This window comes from Magnolia sinica, chromosome 7 (assembly GCF_029962835.1).
Source record: "Magnolia sinica isolate HGM2019 chromosome 7, MsV1, whole genome shotgun sequence".
Classification (NCBI taxonomy): Eukaryota; Viridiplantae; Streptophyta; class Magnoliopsida; order Magnoliales; family Magnoliaceae; genus Magnolia; species Magnolia sinica.
This window is the reverse complement of record NC_080579.1, coordinates 73,038,270-73,058,627: the sequence shown is the minus strand read 5'-3', so window position 1 is coordinate 73,058,627 and position 20,358 is coordinate 73,038,270.

The following is a 20,358-nucleotide window of genomic DNA, read 5'->3' as shown; positions in this document are numbered from 1 at the left end:
GTTCTGTAATATTAACTGGACGTAGAACGTCTGAAAATTGCTATATTATTAGCGAATCCAGCTCATCTAATCAAACATGTTACATGGTCCATATAGACGAGACTGATTTATGGCACAAACGTCTTGGACATGTACATTATCGAAATTTATATAAATTGAGCAAACGAGAACTTACAAGAGGTTTACCCAAACTTCAGAAATTAGATAAAATATGTGATGAGTGCCAGATAGGCAAATAAACAAAGAAGTCACACAAAAAGGTGAATTCAAATACCACATCAAGACCACTCGAACTTCTCCACATAGATCTGATAGGACCTACCAGAACAGAAAGTTGTGGTGGGAAAAAGTATATCCTGGTAATAGTTGATGACTTTACCAGATTCACTTGGGTAGTCTTCTTAAGGGGATAAATCTGAAACCCTTAAAGAAGTAAGAAAAGTTTTCAAAAGGATTCAAACTGAAAAATCTTCTCAAATCAGTAAAATTCGTAGTGATCATGGATCTGAATTTGAGAATAGCAATTTTAAGAAGTTTTGTACCGACCAAGGAATATTACATGAATTCTCTGCTCCCAAAACTCCACAACAAAATGGAATTGTAGAAAGAAAGAATAGGGTGCTTCAAGAAATGGCTAATGTCATGTTGAATAGCATGAAGCTCTCTAAAAATCTTTGGGCTGAAGCAGTCAACACAGCTTGCTATATTATTAACCGAGTCTACACTAGCAAAGATAATAATAAAACGGCTTACGAATTGTGGTTCAATAAAAAGCCTACTGTTAAATACTTTCGAGTTTTTGGCAGCAAGTGCTATATTTTACGTGATCGTGAAATTTTGAAAAAATTTGATACGAAGAGTGATGAAGGTATTTTTCTAGGATATTCTTTAAACAGTCGAGCTTATAGAGTTCTGAACAAAAGGACTGGTGTGATTCAAGAATCCATTAATGTTGTCATTGATGATCACTTAAACACGCCAATTTCTAATTCAGATAATGATGAAGTACTAATCATTGATAAACCAGATACTTCATCAAATCAGACTGATTCTGAGTTGAGGACTGTTAAAGATCATCCAACCACACAAATTCTTGAAAACCCTCTCACCGGTGTTCGCACCCGTAGACAACTTGAGGATATATGTAATTATGTATGTTTTACATCCCAAATAGAACCATCTAACGTAAAAAAAGCTCTTACTGATGAGAACTGGATCGTTGCGATACAAGAAGAACTCAACCAATTCGTAAGAAATGATGTTTGGTATCTCGTACCAAGACCTAAAAATAAACACATCATTGGAACAAAATGGATTTTCAAAAATAAGTCTGACGAATGTGGAAATATAATTAGAAACAAGGCTAGACTAGTGGTATAAGGTTATACTCAAATTGAAGGGATTGATTTCGATGAAACTTTTGCACCAGTAGCACGTCTTGAATCTATCAAACTATTTATATCCATTGCATGTTTTAGAAAGATAAAGATCTATCAGATGGATGTGAAAAGTGCTTTTCTAAATGGCGATTTACATGAAGAAGTCTATGTTGAACAACCAATGGGTTTTGAAGATTCCAAAAATACTGATTATGTATATCGGCTTAAAAAGGCACTTTATGGATTAAAACAAGCACCTAGGGCATGGTATGAGAAACTAACGAAATTTCTTTTAAGTCATAATTTTCAAATGGGATCTGTTGATAAAACTCTGTTTGTTAAGAAACATAATGATTATATCTTAATGGTGCAGATTTATGTTGATGATATCATTTATGGATCAACTTGTACTGACTTGACTACTGAGTTTGCAGATTTGATGAAATCACAGTTCGAAATGAGCATGGTTGGGGAATTGACTTATTTCCTTGGATTGCAAGTAAAGCAACAACCTGAAGGAATATTCATTTCTCAATCTAAGTATGCTTTGAATCTAATCAAGAGATTTGGATTTGAGAATGGCAAGAATTTCGATACTCCTATGAGTACTACCCTGAAACTCTCAAAAGACTCTAATGGTAAAAATGTTGACTCAAAACTTTATCGGAGTATGATTGGTAGTTTGTTATATTTAACTGCTAGTAGACCTGATATTTCTTTAAGTGTTGGTATTTGCGCAAGATATCAATCTGATCCAAAAGAATCTCACTTGATTGCTGTCAAGCGAATTATTAGATATGTCGCAAGTACTGTAAATCTTGGTCTCTGGTATCCTCATGAGACCAATGTTCAATTAGCTGGGTACTCGGATGCTGACTGGGCTGGTAATCTAGATGATAGAAAATCAACCAGTGGTGGTTGTTTTTACATTGAAAATTGTCTAGTTTCCTGGTTTGGTAAGAAATAAAATTCTATTTCACTTTCAACAGCTGAAGCTGAGTATATCGCAGCTGGTAATGCATGTACACAGCTTGTTTGGATGCAACGAATGCTAAGTGATTATGGAATTAAACAGGATTCTATGTTATTACATTGTGATAATTCCAGTGCGATAAATATTTCAAAAAATCCTATTCAGCATTCTCATACTAAGCACATTGACATTAGATTTTATTATATAAGGGAATTGGTAGAAGAAAAAGTTATATCTCTAGAATATATTCCTACTAAAGATCAACGAGCTGACATTTTCACAAAACCTCTCGATAAAAGCAGGTTCAAAAAGATGAAATTTGATCTTGGCATGTGCATTTTAAAATGATTATTTATGCCTTCTTGTATTATAGTGTATATATTTGCTAGATTGAATTCTAATTTTTGTATAATTTGCAAGAAATATGAATTTTTTTGGGTTTCTTCGACCTGTTGTGAGTGTACTCGACCTGTCGACCTACGACCGGTCGTAGATACACACGACCAATCGTAGAACTCGGGTTTCACTTAAAATTAAGGATTTTTACTTTCTTCCTCATTTCATTCTTCTTCTCCTTGGAGCCGTGCTTCCACTTGTCGAACCCATCTTTCATGTTCTTCAAGGTTAGTGTTCCAAATCCCATTTTTCTTGCAGATTTGTGTCTAGATTGTTTCCTTTTCTAGCTTGAAGCTTTCTATTTTGGATTTCATTGAGATTTGGGGTTTGGATTTTGAAAAATCTGTTTTGTGTAAACCCACTTCTCAATCCTTTGCAACTTCTTAATTCCTTGAAATCCTTGTTGCAAATGGCTTCTAGAGGTAGAAAAACTACTTTCCGCGGTCCTTCTTCTTCCTCTAGATCGACCGCTATCTCTAAGCGTCATCTTCTTGTTCCCAATGATGATCCATCATATGTTAGGGACATTAGATTACGTAATGTTATTGTTGAACATCCTGTTGATGTTAATCATATTGCACCTTTTGACATCCTTCCTATGCTTGAAGCTGTAGGTTGGGTTAACTTATTACATTGGGGTGGGCCTGTATACCGGTCCATTGCCCAATCTATGTTTACATGTATTAGCGCTTTTTCACAGGATAATTTAACTTTTAAAATATTTACTAGAGAAGGGCCTTTTGACGTTGATCGTCATTTAATTTCAGCCCTTATAGACATTCCTATGAATGATGAGGGTATTCCTATCCATAATTTAACTGATAAACCCTCAATGTCTGAAAAACGTATGCTCACTAGAGACTTGTGCAACATGGATGTTCAATGGATCAAAAAGGGAATGCGCTTCCCGCAAGGTATTTGTTACCCAAATACAGAATTCTCCACAAAATCTTTGTGTCTAATCTGTATCCTCGTTCGGGTAATAAATCTGACTTAACTTCGTTTATGGTTCGTGTTATTCATGCTATTTCCAATGGTACTCAGATTTGTTTACCATCCTTAATCTGTCATTTCATTCTTCAGTTTAGACTCCATCCTGGTCATAGTGACATTCCTTTTGCTTATTTAATGACTGTATTGGCTACACATATGTTAGTCGATATGCCGGTTGATGAGGCACCAATCCATCATCTGATATTCAACAATACTAATATCAATAAGATGAAGTTGGATCTACTTCCTGAACAAGGTGGTGGTGGTGGTGGTCATGAAGAAGCTGGTGATGACATTAATATGGATGACATTTTTGAGGAACTGGATTCTGACTCAACAAATGATCCAGATTTTAAACCATCTGATGTTGATGCTCGTCTGAGAGTATTAGAGGATAAAGTTGAGAATATAAATGTAAAGATGGAAAACATGTCTGTTGCTCATGATTTACAATTCAAGTACATGCGCAAATATCTAAGGCGATTGAATAAAGGCATGCACCAACTTGATCCCTCTATTCCTGCTCTGTCATCTAGTTCTGGTTCTGAGTAGTTTTTATGTGACTTTTGGTCTGTAATAACTTTATAACTTAGCACTTGATTGACTGATTTTGAGTTGGATACTATGCTGGATATTCATTCTATGTGATGCTATGCTGAGTATCTCTATCTCTCTTTTGCTATACTCTCTTACCTCCTCATGTTTACTCTCATATATTCCTTTATTTAGTTCTCCTTTGTCATATTGTGACAAAAAGGGGGAGAATGGTTTGTTCTTAACGATATGATTGTGAGAGAAGTAGCATTGATTATGTTACTCAGGGGGAGTGGGGGAGTATGTTTGAGCTTGTTGAATGAAACTGGTTGAATATTGAATATTGACTTGCAGGTATTAACTAGTTGTTTTACTTTATGTTTATCTTGGACTTTATGTTTATCTTGGTTATGTGTTTTGTCACTAATTTGACAAAGGGGGAGATTGTAAGTGCTATAGTTTATATCCCTGTCTGTTGTCAAATTTGTGGTGCCAAAATCACTGTTATGTTATATATAACTTGCATAAGTGAAGCTCTCTCAAGGATCAACATTCATGAACAAGCTAAGCTCACAAGTACAAGCATCAATCTTGAATACAAGAACTGCTCACAAGACAAGACTCAAGTTGCAAGACTTCAAGAAGAGTACAAAGCAGTTTGTAAAGATCTCAAGACCCTTTCAAGATTGAGCTACATCAAGATTTTAAGATTGATCTACATCAAGACTTCAAGGCTCATACTTCAAGGTCACTAGTTCCTAATGTTTCAATGTCCTTACTTCATGGTTGAGGTTGACCATAGGTTGACCTTAGAAGTAGGTCATTTCGGATACATAAACTGAATGTTTATTTTACATGAGTTTGATCTGTTCTTCGACTAGTCCTAGGCCTTCTTCGACTAGTCTTAGAGTTGCTTCGACCAGTCTAAGAAATTCCTCGATCAGTCGTGAGTTTGTTACAAATTTCGAATAAAATCTGTTAGGCTTCGACTAGTCCAGGAATCTGTTCGACCAGTTGTAGGAACAGTGTCGACTACATCTTCGACCTGTCGAACATCTTCGACTCAAAATACAGCGATATGTTTCAGGTTCTTTGACCAGTCGAAGGAGACCTTCGACCAGTCATAGAACGGTCAGAGCTTATCCCGCCGGATCTTTCAAATATCTGTTATTGCTTCGACTAGTCGAAGAGCTCCCTAGACCAGTCGAAGACACAATCTGCTCACCTATAAATAGTGCACGAATCTCAGAAGAAATCATCGAATTAATTAATCCATTCAAGCCAATCTTCGTCGAACTTCTAAGAGATAATTCTGTGCTCCATCTAAGCTAAGTGTGCTTATTTAATATTCTCTTTCCTTAGCTTTATTTAATTGATTTTGTTTCTGCTATTCCAATCTGATCTGATAAGAGGAATTGTTATTCCCTTTCTTAGGAATCAAAATCAATTAAGGCAAGCCCTATTTGGTTTAATTTAAAATCTATTAGAATTAGAACCATTGTATCGAGTACTGGACATTGAACTTGGACATTCAATCATCTACTTTGATTTGGTTCTACCGGGCTGCTACAACGAAGGAGATAATCAGGTATTTTACATTTAATTGTAAATTCCTTTCTGTTTTGGTTTCTTTCAAGATTTGCCAGAAAAATCTTGTTGTATTGGTTATCTGAGGAGAGCCAGGAAAACTCAGAAGTGGGGTTTTTTAATTGTGTAAGCCCATAGACAAAAACACAATTGTAAAGGTTTTGGGTGAACCTGGAAAAACCTATTTTGTTAGTGAACGCTAATATCCCCTGTGTGAGGATATTAGGAGTGGAGTAGCATTTTGTGTGGCTGTTGTTTAACAGTTGGTGAACACACAGGCGAACCACTATAATCCCTTGTGTTGTGGTTGAATGATTTATATTTCTGATCTTTAATTATTCTTTTGTGGAATGTATATATGGTGGTGAATGTTGTAATCATTTAATTCAAGCATTGTGAGAATGTTGTAATAGTTTAGAATTTATTTTCTGCTATTCCTTTATCAGCTTGATATTTAATTTCTTTTAAAAGTTGTTCCAGCAAGGTTGCCCTGCCATTTTTATGGTGTATGGCTATCCCTAGAACAATACATTTGTGATTATAATTTATTTTAATTCAGTTTGTATTTATTTCTGTATTCCTCTTCGGTTTGAGATTTGATAAAAAGATCTTTCTAGAAATAAGGTTGTCCTACCATAAACTCTGGTTTTTGGTGTAAGGTTGTCCTTAGAACAACATTTGTATCAACCTCTCAAGATCTGAATTTTGAGGCTGTTTTACTTTCCTGCATTGTGATTTACTTTGGCTATCATATTCTTTTTAATTCCGCTGTTATAAGTTTTATTTGGCATTGTCCTATTCACCCCCCTCTAGGACATATAGCTTGGCCTTTGTAATGGTATAGATCTCACTTTGGACCCTAAGATGTGGCCAATGGCCCACCTTAATCGTCATGATCATTCCATGATGGGGCCATTCTCCATGGACCCCATCATGATGTTTATTTTCCTTATATGAATAGGGTCATCAAGACCTTATTTTTGGTGGAGAAAGGATCTTCACCGTTGATTTTCGGTTTGATGGGCCCACATGTATTGGGACCCACTTGATGTATGATTGAATGCAAGGGAGGGCTCATAGTGGCGGAACCCTCCATCACACGTGTCCCGTCTCTCTCTCACTCTCTCCCTCTCTCTCTATCTCTCTCTCTCTCTCTCTCTCTCTCTCTCTCTCTCTTTCTCTTCTTTTTTTGTGATGATGAACTTGCGTGGCCCACCCGGATGAACCCCATCTTGATGTACGGATTACCCACGCCATCCAACCATTTGGTGGCCCACCCTGATAGCATGTCTGTGGGTGGGGCCCACATTAAATATATGTGTGACCCAACCATCTAGCGTCCAGGGACGCTCAACATTGCCAAACAGTGAAGGGTGAGCTGAAAGTGGGTGTACTACGGCAGCAACAAAAAAAGGTTTTTGGGAAGGGCTGTCCCCATAGGCCCCACCTTGATGTATGTGTTTAATCCACGCCGTCCATTCCGTTCTCCAAGTCATTTTAGGCGTTGAGACGAAACATGAAGCTGATCTAAATTTCTGGTGGGCCATAGCATGGCAAATTAAGTTTTCTACTGTTGAAAGCCACCTATGGTTTCCACACACCATAACACATTGAATGTTGGACTCATTTGGTTAGTCTCGAGCTGTAGAATCTAATGGCTAGGTTGGATTCTTCTGATGCGGGCCCCACGATGAAAAACCTCAAAAAAATGTGATTTCATAAAAAATTATAGGTGCAGCGCCTGCTGCTGCTGTGCAGCAGGATGCTGCTGGTGTCACTGTGAAACGGGCAGGGACCCACGGTCCCAGCCGTGGGCCCCACCATGATGTTTGTTCGTCATCCAACCCGTTCATTAGGTGGGTCCCTTCCTAAAGCAGGCCCCACCCAAAATTCAGCCACATCCAAAGTTCAAGTGGCCCACATCATAAGAAACAGTGGGGTTGAACTATCTACCATTGAAACCCATTTGGGTCTTCACAGCAATTTTGGGCCAATATGAAATTTGTTTTTCGTTCCATTCGGGTCAGCGTGACCTTGTCAGCAGGTTGGACGGCATATAACATTATGGTGGGCCCCACGTGGGACCCCAAGATGCATGTATTCTATCCACACTGTCCACAGCAGTGGATGGTGGAAACCACACCGATTTATGTATTTTATCCACATCGTCCACACCTGGACGGTGGGACTCACCATGTTGCATGTGATGCATCCAAACTGTCCAGCCACTTGAAAGCTCATATTTTGGCATGAGCTAAAGAATGAGTCAGATCTAAAGTTCAAGTGGACCCCAACATTTACTGTGGTGGACAATGACGTCCACCATTCAAAATTTCTAAGGGCCATAGTAGTTCCCTATTAAGCTGATATTTGTTTCCACTTCATCTATCACTATGATAACCTATGAACAGGTTGGATGGGAAACATATGTTATGATGGGCCTTAGGAACTTTAAACGGTGGAAATCTTTATCACCACTCTTATTTGGTTGTGGCCCATTTGATGTACATATGGGGTCTGTTGGTGAGGCCCATCTGATATACATAAGGCCCATGTGATTAAGCCCGTCTTGATACATTTGTGGTCCGTTGTTGAGGCCCACTTTAATATATTTGAGGCCCATGTTACGAGGCCCATTGTGATGTATTCAAAGGCCCATGGGATATGACCCATTGCAATGTACATAAGGCCCATTGATGCGGCCCACTTGATTTATATAAGGCCCATATGAGGTGGCCCATTTGATGTATTTGAAGCCCATGGGTCGAGGCCCAACGGGATGTCCTTAGGGTCCATTGCAATGTGTGATTTCTCCATGGTTTATGTAATGATATTTTATGGTAGGCCATGCCTTGGGAGTAATGTTGGTTTGACATCCACATTGTAAGAATAATGTTGGTTTAATGTCCGCATTATAAATCTCCCTAGGGCCCATTGATAGGCCCATACTTGTTGTGCATAGGCCATCTAGGCCCACCTTCATTGAGAGGATAGTTCATCACGTTATAACATGCTTAATGTAACTCCATGACTCATGCCCATACGCATCATTTGTATGATTAATATGAGGGATGTTTGATCATAGCATAAGCCGTTGGGCTTAGACATTTACGGGACTCCTTATGAGACGGAGTGCCCCTTGTATGGTTTGACGGTGTGACTCATGCATCCCGCATATGTGTGACTTTATCATTATATGCCCTAGGGACATCAGGGTCGTGGCTCCACAGGTACATCGTGGATGGCCGTATTGGATACCGAAAATACTTGGTTCTAGCACTATGGGCACTTAGGATGTCCTTGGGTGAAAGTCCCAAAACCTTTTTGGTACCAGAAGTTGCTCCAACATCTAGACCGAGTGAATACACAAGCGCCCATGTGCCGATTACCAGTAGGCTACGTCTCCCACTGTGTCGTGGTCGGTTGGAAGGGGGTGTGGCCTTATCCGCCCAAGTGAGGGGGCTATAAGCTCGGCTGAGTCTGACCAGCTCGTAAATGAGTCCGCTATCGATGAGTCGGGTAGGTATTGGCAGCCTGCTGGTCAAGCGGATAGTGAGGTCTATTCCACTTGGCTGTGCAGGTAGGGAGGAGGCAGTCAATGTGAAGTGTATTAGACCCCGGTGATATTCAGAGAGGAACTCTATTGATATGTGTACTTGATGAGTACTGGCTTGCTTAAAGTGCATCCCGCATATGACATTCGGCTACGTAGGCCTCATATTGCATCGATATGGTCGATAGCATTCATGTCTCGCATCGTATGGCCTTGGTATGGCCGATAGCATTCATGCCTTGCATCACATAGCCTTGGTACGACTAGTTGTATTCATGGACTTACCGCATATTTTCGCATTACTCTGATATTGTACACTTTGCACTTGCCTTGCTCACACACTTCACCACCCTCTAAGCTTTTGAAAGCTTATGCACGACCGTTGCGTGCAGGTGGCATTTTGGAGTTTTTTCCTTTCCGCATTTGTACTTAAAGTTTTTGATATAGTGGATATGTAGTGATGTTGTTTTGTGACTTGGTTATGCTCCATTACAAAAAAAAAAATCATACTAAAAATCCTCCTTGTACGATCCCAGGATCGAAATCTGGCATGTGAGTGCTGGAATCCGAGAATGGGGCACTACGGAGGCTATTAGCACTGGATTCAACGATCGAGAATTTTGTGAGCCCGTTTTCTGAGTTTGGGGCGTGACAGAAGTTGGTATCAGAGCATAACTTGGGAATAGCTAAGGATCACATCACATATCTTCTATGAACTTAGAATGAATAGGTTTCGAGCTTGAATAACTTAGCGATTTTCCAACATAGACCCTTAACGTTTATGCATTCGAGAATGCTCAAGGTTGACAGGCCCTTGTTCCTTCCTATAAGACGTGATGCCTAGAAGAGCGACCCGAGCGAATCCTGCTCCACCACCTGTGACTCCCACTCCACAACCCTTGACTCCCGCTCTACCACCTATGACTCCCGCTCCACCACCAGATATTTCTGCTTTTCAGCCTGAGGATATCACTCCTTTACCTGAGACCGGTGCGGATCCGACTGTACCTGTGAGTGCCACTCTGCTACATCAGATGCTACAGGCGATGACTACTATTCTTCAGGGGCAGAGCATGTGTCCCACTGTTGCACTAGCTGAGGTTGAGCAGGACCGTGCGAGCACCTTTCTCAAGGACTTCCGACAGCACGATCCTTTGCATTTCCAGGGTGAGCCAGACCCTACTGCAGCAGAGATATGGAACTCTGAGGTAGAGAAGATATTTGACACCATGAGATGTACGACCCAACAGCGAGTTCCATTAGCTGTATTCCTTCTCCAGAGTGAGGCTCAGCATTGGTGGGCATCTGTCGCCCGATTGATAACGGCTGATTTTGTATAGACCTATGAGGACTTTGTAGATCGATTTGACCGAAAGTTCTTTCCCGAGCACATGCGCCAACAGCGCGCATTAAAGTTTAAGACTTTGGTCCAGGGAGACATGACTGTACCCTAATATGAGGAACGTTTCATCGCACTATCGAGATTTGTGACGTATCTTATTGATGATGAGGGGTGGAAGGTCCATCATTTTGAGAACAGTTTGCGTCCTGCCCTTAGATGCTGTGTGATCGGACACATGCTTCTGACGTTTGAGCAGATCATGGAGAGAACCCAAATCTATGAGTCAGATTGGGCCAGTTTGCAGAGAGCCCACCAGCAGCGTCATTCACAGTGGTGGCGTAAGACCCGCCCAGCACTTCGAGCACCAGTGACACCCCCAGCACCACCTTTAAGACCATTCACAGGTACCTGCTTTAGATGCAGTAGGACAGGACATCGCCTGCACGAGTGTCCCCATTCGTAGCAGCAACCGGGGGCACCGCATCCACCTCCACGGTAGCCATTACAGCAGCAGTAACGACCATAGCACCACCCTCCAGAGCCTCCCCCACAGGAGCAGAGGCAGCAGATCAGGCCGCCACAGTGGCAGCAGCATCAGCAGAGACCTCAGAGGGGACCTGCACCTCCCTAGCAGGCCCAGGGCAGATTTTATGCCACCGAGCAGGACCCTCAGTCATCAGGAGGGGTCGTCGAGGGTACTCGCCCTGTTTCTGCATGCATTACACGTGTATTATTTGAATCTGGTGCATCGCATTCCTTTTTGGCTGATGATTTCTACCGATCGACCGATTTACCGATTTACCGATGGAGTCTGCCCGTGAGGTTTTGTCAGTATCGACGCCCTTAGGAAAGACTGCAGTGTTGAGCCGATTTTGCGTATCTTACCCCGTTCTGATTGGGGATATCTTTTTGCCTACTGATTTGTTTGTATTGTCGATATTCGACTTTGATGTCATCCTAGGCATGGATTAGCTCGCCGAGTACCATGCTATATTGGATTGCTTTGCGAGGACAGTCACGTTCTGTTTACCCAGCGTGTTAGAGTTTCAGTTTGTTGTCGAGCCCAGAGGAGAGCAGCTTTCTTGCCCGTTGTCATGTGTCGTTGAGGAGTCAGCTGCTTTGAGTATCAACTAGTTACCAGTCATTTGTGGTTTTCCCGATGTGTTCCAGGAGATTCCGAGGTTATCACCTCGTCGGCACACTGAGTTCCAGATTGATCTCGTGCCCGGTACAGCGCCTATTTCGAAGGCCCCGTATCGTATGACACCGTTGGAGTTACGGGAACTATAGAAGCAGTTATACGAGTTATGCAAGTTAGGCTTTATTCGTCTGAGCAGTTTACCGTGGGGAGCGCTGGTACTCTTCGTGAAGAAGAAGGATGGCTCGTTGAGGCTTTGCGTAGATTATCGCAAGCTCAGCAGGGTCACGATTAAGAACAAGTACCCACTCCCGAGGATCGATGATTTGTTTGATCAGCTGTAGGAGGCGCAGTTCTTTTCGAAGATAGACTTATGGTCTGATTATCATCAGTTTCGGGTTCGAGATGAGGATATCCCGAAGACAGCTTTAAGGACGCGCTACAGTCATTTTGAGTTTCAGGTCATATCCTTCGGACTGACAAATGCGCCCGCGGTATTCATGCAGTTGATGAACGAGGTCTTTCGTCCATATCTCGACTAGTTTGTTGTGGTGTTCATCGATGACATTCTGATATATTAGAGGACCCGTGAGGAGCATGAGTGGCATCTGGAGATTACATTGCAGACCCTCATACACACCAGCTTTACGCGAAGCTGGAGAAGTGCGAGTTCTGTCAGGAGGTGAAGTTCCTCGGTCATGTAGTGATGAGGCAGGGTGTCGCAGTGGACTCCTCGAAGATTAATGCCATGCGTCAGTGGGGCCAGCCCACGAACGCATCCGAGATCCACAGTTTTCTTAGTTTAGCGAGTTACTATCGACATTTTATTGAGAGATTCTCTCGCATTATAGCCCTGTTGACAAGGTTGACCCGGAAGGGTGGCGAGTTCGTGTGGAGCGACGCTTGTGAGCAGGCATTTATGGAGCTGAAGGACAGCCTCACGTCCGCTCCTGTTCTCACTTTTCCCTTTGGGAGTGATGGATTTGTTATATTTACCAATGCCTCGCGAGTTGGCTTGGGTGCTGTCCTGATGCAGCACAGGAAGCTAGTGGCTTATGTGTCTCGCCAGCTCAAGGTCCATGAGCTGAACTACCCCACGCATGATTTGGAGTTGGCAGTAGTTGTTTTTGCCTTGAAAGTGTAGAGGCACTATCTTTATGGGGTGAGGTTCGAGCTCTTCTCTGACCACAAGAGCTTGAAGTATCTATTCTCTCAGTCCGAGCTGAACATGAGGCAGAGGCATTGGATGGAGCTCTTGAAGGACTATGATTTTGATCTCCTGTACCACCCGGGCAAGGCAAACGTGGTGGCGGATGCCCTCAGCAGTCAACCACGAGGCCTAGTGGCACACATGAAGATTCAGGAGTGGAGAATGCTCGAGAATATAGCAGAGTACGACTTCAAGTTTGGTCTATAGTCTTCTATCGTTTAGCTATCGAGCCTGTCGATTCAATCCTCTTTTGTTGAAAGGATGATCAAGGCTCAGCAGACAGACGAGTCATTACAGGATTACTGAACAGAGGCAGCATCTAAGAGTTAGATAGATTGGCAGATTGGTTCTGATGGTGAACTTCGCTTCAGAGGCTGATTATATGTCCCAGATATTCCTGATTTGAACCGAGATCTTATGACTGAGGCACATCGATCGCGGTTCTCTATCCACCCTGGTTCGATGAAGATGTATCGCGATATGAGGCGTCAGTATTATTGGTCAGGGATGAAGTGACAGATAGTCAGTTTTGTGGTAGAGTGTGACACATGCCAGCGTGTCAAGGCCGATCATCAGATACCCCTTGGTCTATTGCAGTCGTTGAGCGTCCCGATGTGGAAGTGGGAGCACATATCTACCGATTTTGTCATGGGTTTGCTGAGGACTCAGCGCGATCATGACGCCATCTGGGTTGTTGTGGACCGTCTGACGAAGTCGGCACATTTTTTTACGATTCATGAGACCTAGCATGCGGACCAGCTCGCCAAGTTGTTTGTTGATGAGATCGTGAGATTGCATAGTGTTCTTGTCTCGATCATTTCAGACCAAGACCCGAGGTTCACGTCTCAGTTTTGAAGGAGTTTCCAGAGAGCGATGGGCACTGATTTGTTGCTCAGCACCACGTATCATCCGCAGACCGATGGGTAGACCGAAAGGGTCAACTAGATCCTTAAGGATATGCTTCAGGCCCGCGCGATTGATTTCTCGGGTAGTTGGGACGAGCACTTGTGATTGGTTGAGTTCGCATACAACAACAGCTCTCAAGTGACCAATGGCATGACTCCTTTTGAGGCATTATATGACAGACCGTGCAGATCACCGAGTTGTTGGACCGAGGTTGGGGAGCGGCATTTCCTAGGTCCCGAGCTTGTGCTACAGACGTTAGAGGCTATCGATATCATTAGACAGAGGGTGCGCACAGCTTAGAGTCGGCAGAAGATTTTTGCTGATCTTCAGCGTCGTCCCTTGGAGTTTGATGTTGGGGACCATGTGTATCTCAAGGTCTCGCCCATGAAGGGTGTAGTTCATTTTAGAGAGAAGGGTAAGCTTGCCCCGAGATTTATAGGACCTTTCGAGATCACTGGGTGCATTGGCGCAGTGGCCTATTGGCTTGCCTTGCCATCTCAGTTGTCTGGTGTCCACAACGTTTTTCACGTCTCTATGTTGAGGAAATGTGGGTCAGACATTGTGCCTGTTATTGATTGGCAGCCGTTAGAGGTTCGTGAGGATACTTCTTACGTTGAGGAACCGGTTCGTATCCTCTATCAAAAGGAGCATGTCCTGCGGACTAAGGTCATCCCCTTAGTGAAAGTGCAGTGGGGCCATCATAGTATGGATGAGGCATCTTGGGAGCGTGAGGTAGAGATTCGATAGTGCTATCCCCATCTTTTAGATGTTTGATTGTATGATGTATTATGTAGTGATTATATACGATGTTATGTTTCATATTTTCTTATGAGTTGTGATTAGCCGCGATGGTAGTATAAATTTCGAGGATGAAATTTTTATTAGGTAGGGAGAGCTGTAAGACCCGTATCCTAGTTCGTACTGTTCTGTCGACTTCCGCAATCCTTCCGGTCGAATTCTGGCAACCTGCGACATATAATCGATGTTTATGCGTGACCCTAAGTCGTATCCTGTAGAATTGAGTCAGCTTAATCCGAGACTTATACCATTGCGACCGCACCATCGCCGCGGTTTTGATGCCGCGTCTCGCACACTGATCCAATACCCTGGCTAAGAGATGTGAGCCGATGTTTATTTCGAAGAAAATGACGCGCATTTGCAATTCCAAGAGAATCTCTACAACATGTCTCATTAATCAATCAATCAATCACCTCATGTCAAATATATACAACCCATGCTTTCTTTCTCCACAAGTCAAGCAACCACTAAGTCAACTCTCTCTCGCCCTCTCTTTTACACACCCATACATGTTAAGTACCACCTCACATCCATCACTCCATCACCTATCACTCTCTCCTTACATCCCATTCTCTCTCTCATTTTTCAAAACACAAAATTCTAAGCAAAACCAAAGAAGAGAAAAGTGGTGGATGTCCATAGTTTCCTAAGAGAGAAAGTGTGAGTTGCGTGGCCCACTTCCCACCCCAAATCCTTCATCCTACCCATTCAAACCTCATCACCCTCTATTAAAGTGAGACACAAGGAGGTCGACTTTTCAACGGACCAAGAAGATCGAACAGTGGGTGCTTATTAGGATAGATTTTTCATGTTTTGATGATGGGCCAAGTGAGGCCCACCAATTAATGGTATGAATCTCACTTTGGACCCTAAGATGTGGGCGATGGCCCACCTTAATCCTCTTGATCATTCCATGATGGGGCCATTCTCCATGGACCCCATTATGATGTTTATTTTTCTTATATGAATAGGGTCATCTAGACCTTACATTTGGTGGAGAAAGGATCTCCACCATTGATTTTCAGTTTGATGGGCCCACAAGTATTCGAACCCACTTGTGTATGATTGAATGCAAGGGAGGGCTCATAGTCGCGGAACCCTCCATCACATGTGTCCCATCTCTCTCTCTCTCTGTCTCTCTCTTTCCCTTTTTTTTGTGATGATGAAGTTGCGTGGCCCACCCGGATGAACCCCATCTTGATGTATAGATTACCCACACCATCCAACCATTTGGTGGTCCACCCTGATAGCATGTCTGTGGGTGGGGCCCACCTTAAATATATGTGTGACCCAACCGTCCAACGTCTAGGGACACTGGACGTTGCTAAACAGTGAAGGGTGAGCTGAAAGTGGGTGTACTACGGCAGTAGCAAAAAAAAGGTTTTTGGGAAGGGCTGTCCCCATATGCCCCACCTTGATGTATGTGTTTAATCCACGCCATCCATTCCGTTCTCCAGGTCATTTTAGGTGTTGAGATGAAACATGAAGCTGATCTAAATTTTTGGTGGGCCATAGCATGGCAAATGATGTTTTTTACCGTTGAAAGCCACCTATGGTTTCCGCACACCATAACACATTGAATATTGGACTCATTTGGTTTGTCTCAAGCCGTAGAATCTAATGGTTAGGGTGGATTCTTCTGACGTGGGCCCCACGCATGAAAAACCTCAAAAAAATGTGATTTCATAAAAAAAATATAGGTGCAGCAGGACGCTGCTGGCGTCACTATGAAACGGGCAGGGATCCACGGTCCCATTCGTGGGCCCCACCATGATGTTTGTTCATCATCTAACTCGTTCATTAGGTGGGCCCCTTCCTGAAGCCGGCCCCACCCAAAATTCAGCCATATCCAAAGTTCAGGTGGCCCACATCATAAGAAACAGTGGGGTTGAACTGTCTGCCATTGAAAACCATTTAGGTCTTCATAGCAGTTTTTGGCCAATATGAATGAAATTTGTTTTTCCTTCCATCCACGTCAGCGTGACCTTGTCAGCAGGTTGGACGACATATAACATTATGGTGGGCCCCACGTGGGACCCCAAGATGCATGTATTCTATCCACACCGTCCACAGTAGTGGATGGTGGAACCCACTTACTATGGACGGTGGAACCCACTATGATGCATGTGTTCTAGTCACACCGTCCACAGCAGTGGACGGTGGAAACCACCCTGATTTATGTATTTTATCCACACCATCCACACCTGGACAGTGGGACCCACCATGATGCATGTGCTGCATCCAAACTGTCTAGCCACTTAAAAGCTCATATTTTGGCATGAGCTAAAGAATGAGTCAGTTCTAAAGTTCAAGTGGACCCCAACATTTAATGTAGTGGACAATGACGTCCACCATTCAAAATTTCTAAGGGCCATACTAGTTCCCTATTAAGCTGATAGTTGTTTCCACTTCATCTATCACTATGATAACCTATGAACAGGTTGGATGGGAAACATATGTTATGATGGGCCTTTAGAACTTTAAATGGTGGAAATCATTATCACCACTCTTATTTGATTGTGGCCCATTTGATGTACATATGGGGTCCGTTGGTGAGGCCTATCTGATATACATAAGGCCCATGTGATTAAGCCCGTCTTGATGTATTTGTGGCCCATTGTTGAGGCCTACTTAAATATATTTGAGGCCCATGTTGCGAGGCCTATTGTGATGATTCAAAGGCCCATGGGATATGGCCCATTGCAATGTACATAAGGCCCATTGATGCGGCCCACTTGATTTATATAAGGCCCATATGAGGTTGTCCATTTGATGTATCTGAGGCCCATGGGTTGAGGCCCAACGGGATGTCCTTAGGGTCCATTGCAATGTGTGATTTTTCCATGGTTTGTCTAATGATGTTTTATGGCGGGCCATGCCTTGGGAGTAATGTTGGTTTGATGTCCACATTGTACGAATAATGTTGGTTTAATGTCCGCATTATAAATCGCCCTAGGGCCCATTGATACGCCCATACTTGTTGTGCGTAGGCTATCTAGGCCCATCTTCATTGTAAGGATAGTTCATCACCTTATAACATGCTTAGTGTAACTCTACGACTTATGCCCATACGCATCATTTGTATGATCGATATGTGGGATGTTTGATCATAGCAGAAGCCGTTGGGCTGAGACATTTTTGGGACTCCTTATGAGACGGAGTGCCCCCACATGAGCGCGTGGTATGCGCAGGATTACTGCATGATTTGACGGTGTGACTCATGCATCCCGCATATGTATGACTTGATCATTATACACCCTAGCGAAATCAGGGTCGTGGCTCCACAGGTACATCGTGGATGGCCGTATTAGATACTGAAAATACTTGGTTCTAGCAATGTGGGTACTTAGGATGTCCTTGGGTGAAAGTCCCAGAACCTTTTTGGTACCAGGAGTTGCTCCAACGTCTAGACTAAGTGGATACACGACCTCCCGAGTGCCGAATACCAGTAGGCCGCATCTTCCACTGTGTCGTGGTCGGTTGGAAGGGGGTGTGGCCTTATCCGCCCGAATGAGGGGGCTATAAGCTAGGCTGAGTCTGACCAGCTCGTAAATGAGTCCACTATCGACAAGCCGGGTAGGTATTGGCAGACTACTGGTCAGGCGGATAGTGAGGTCTATTCCACTTGCTTGGCTGTGCAGGTAGGGAGGAGGTAGTCAGTGTGAAGTGTACTAGACCCGGTGATATTTAGAGAGGAACTGTACTGATATGTGTACTTGATGAGTACTGGCTTGCTTAGAGTGCTTCTCGCATATGACCTTCGGCTACGTATGCCTCGCATTGCATCAGTATGGTCGATAGCATTTATGTCTCGCATCGCATGGCCTTGGTATGGCCGATAGCATTCATGCCTTGCATCACATAGCCTTGGTACGACTGGTTGTATTCATGGACTTATCTCATATTTCTGCATTACTCTGATATTGTACACTTGGCGCTTGCCTTGCCCACACATTTACACCACCCTCTAAGCTTTTGTAAGCTTATGCACTACCGTTGCGTGCAGGTAGCATTGGATCCCAGCAGCGCTGAGGCAGGAGCACACATCAGTTCATTTTGGAGTTTTTGATCACCTTGTATTTCCCTTTCCGCATTTGTACTTAAAGTTTTTGATATAGTGGAAATGTAGTGATGTTGTTTTGTGACTTGGTTATGCTTGTGGTTATGCTCCATTACAAAAAAAATTCATACTGAAAATCCTCCTTGTAGGATCCCAGGATTGGAATCTGGCATGTGAGTGCCGGAATCCAAGAATGGGGTACTACGGAGGCTGTTGGCACCGAATTTGACGATCGGGAATTTTGTGAGCCTATTTTTCGAGTTTGGGGCGGGACAACTAGCCACCCGAAAAAGTACGTAAAGGTATGCCCAAGGAGAACTAGCCACCCAGAAAAGACCAAAGATATATAAATCACTTGAGGAGAATTAGTCACCCAAAAAAGTACACAAATGTACACCTAAGAAGAACTAACCACCTAGAAAATACCATAATAATGTATAGATTGCCCAAGGAGAGTTAGTCACCCAAAAAAGTACAATAATATATAAATCGCCCAAGGAGAGTTAGTCACCCAAAAAAGTACACAAAGGTACACCCAAAGAGAACTAACCACTCGAAAAAGACCATAGTAATATATGGATCACCCAAGGAGATCTAGCCACCCGAAAAAGTACTTAAGGTGCGCCTAAGGAGAACTAGTCACCCGGAAAAGACCGTATGCCATGAAAATGCATGATTTGCCCAACCATTATTATTTCAGTTTCAAACAATCAATTTAGGAAAGCTCAAAGGTCATTATGGGGGGTTGGTCACCTAGCATAGGCCGACAACTCAGGTATAGTTTCCCATTCCACCATCCCTGGCTCATTAGACTAACAACAGGATGTTTTAAAGGTGACCTACTCAACTAGTGGCCAATTAAAGTTCTACAAGTGAGACTTATCATTGCATGGTTATATGAAGATGGTTCTTTAAAGCCACTTAGGGCAAATATTACATCAAGCCACATAGGGCAAACAAATCAATCTCAAGGATGTGATAAAAAATGAAATATCTCAAAAGCTACTTAGGCAACAAATGATCTAAAAGATGGCAAGTCCACCAGATAATTTCATTTAATCTATTACGCAAATGGCCACTAATTCGAGGACCTTTAAATACACTATAAAGAAATAAAAATTGGTAAGACAAGTCACGTGCGGCATCACAAGTACTTGCATATATAAAGTGCTTAATTCAAACCAGAATATGAATATTTCATATCATACTTGAATTCTAAATCTAGCCATCAATCATTTATGAAGAATTATACGAATGGAACAAACATTTATCATCATCTTCTATTAATATTAAACTAAGCAATTAGTAAAATAAATGAACTAAGATAACCAACATGATGTAGGAAAAACTTGAAGGGTGATCCTTACCTTAGAAGTGTGGGTTCATTACACAAGTTGCTAGCAACGCCAAAACCAATCTTAAGATCAAGTCCTGTTAACTAGCATTTACTCGAGTTCAATTCAAATCAATACAACTCACTTAAATGTGA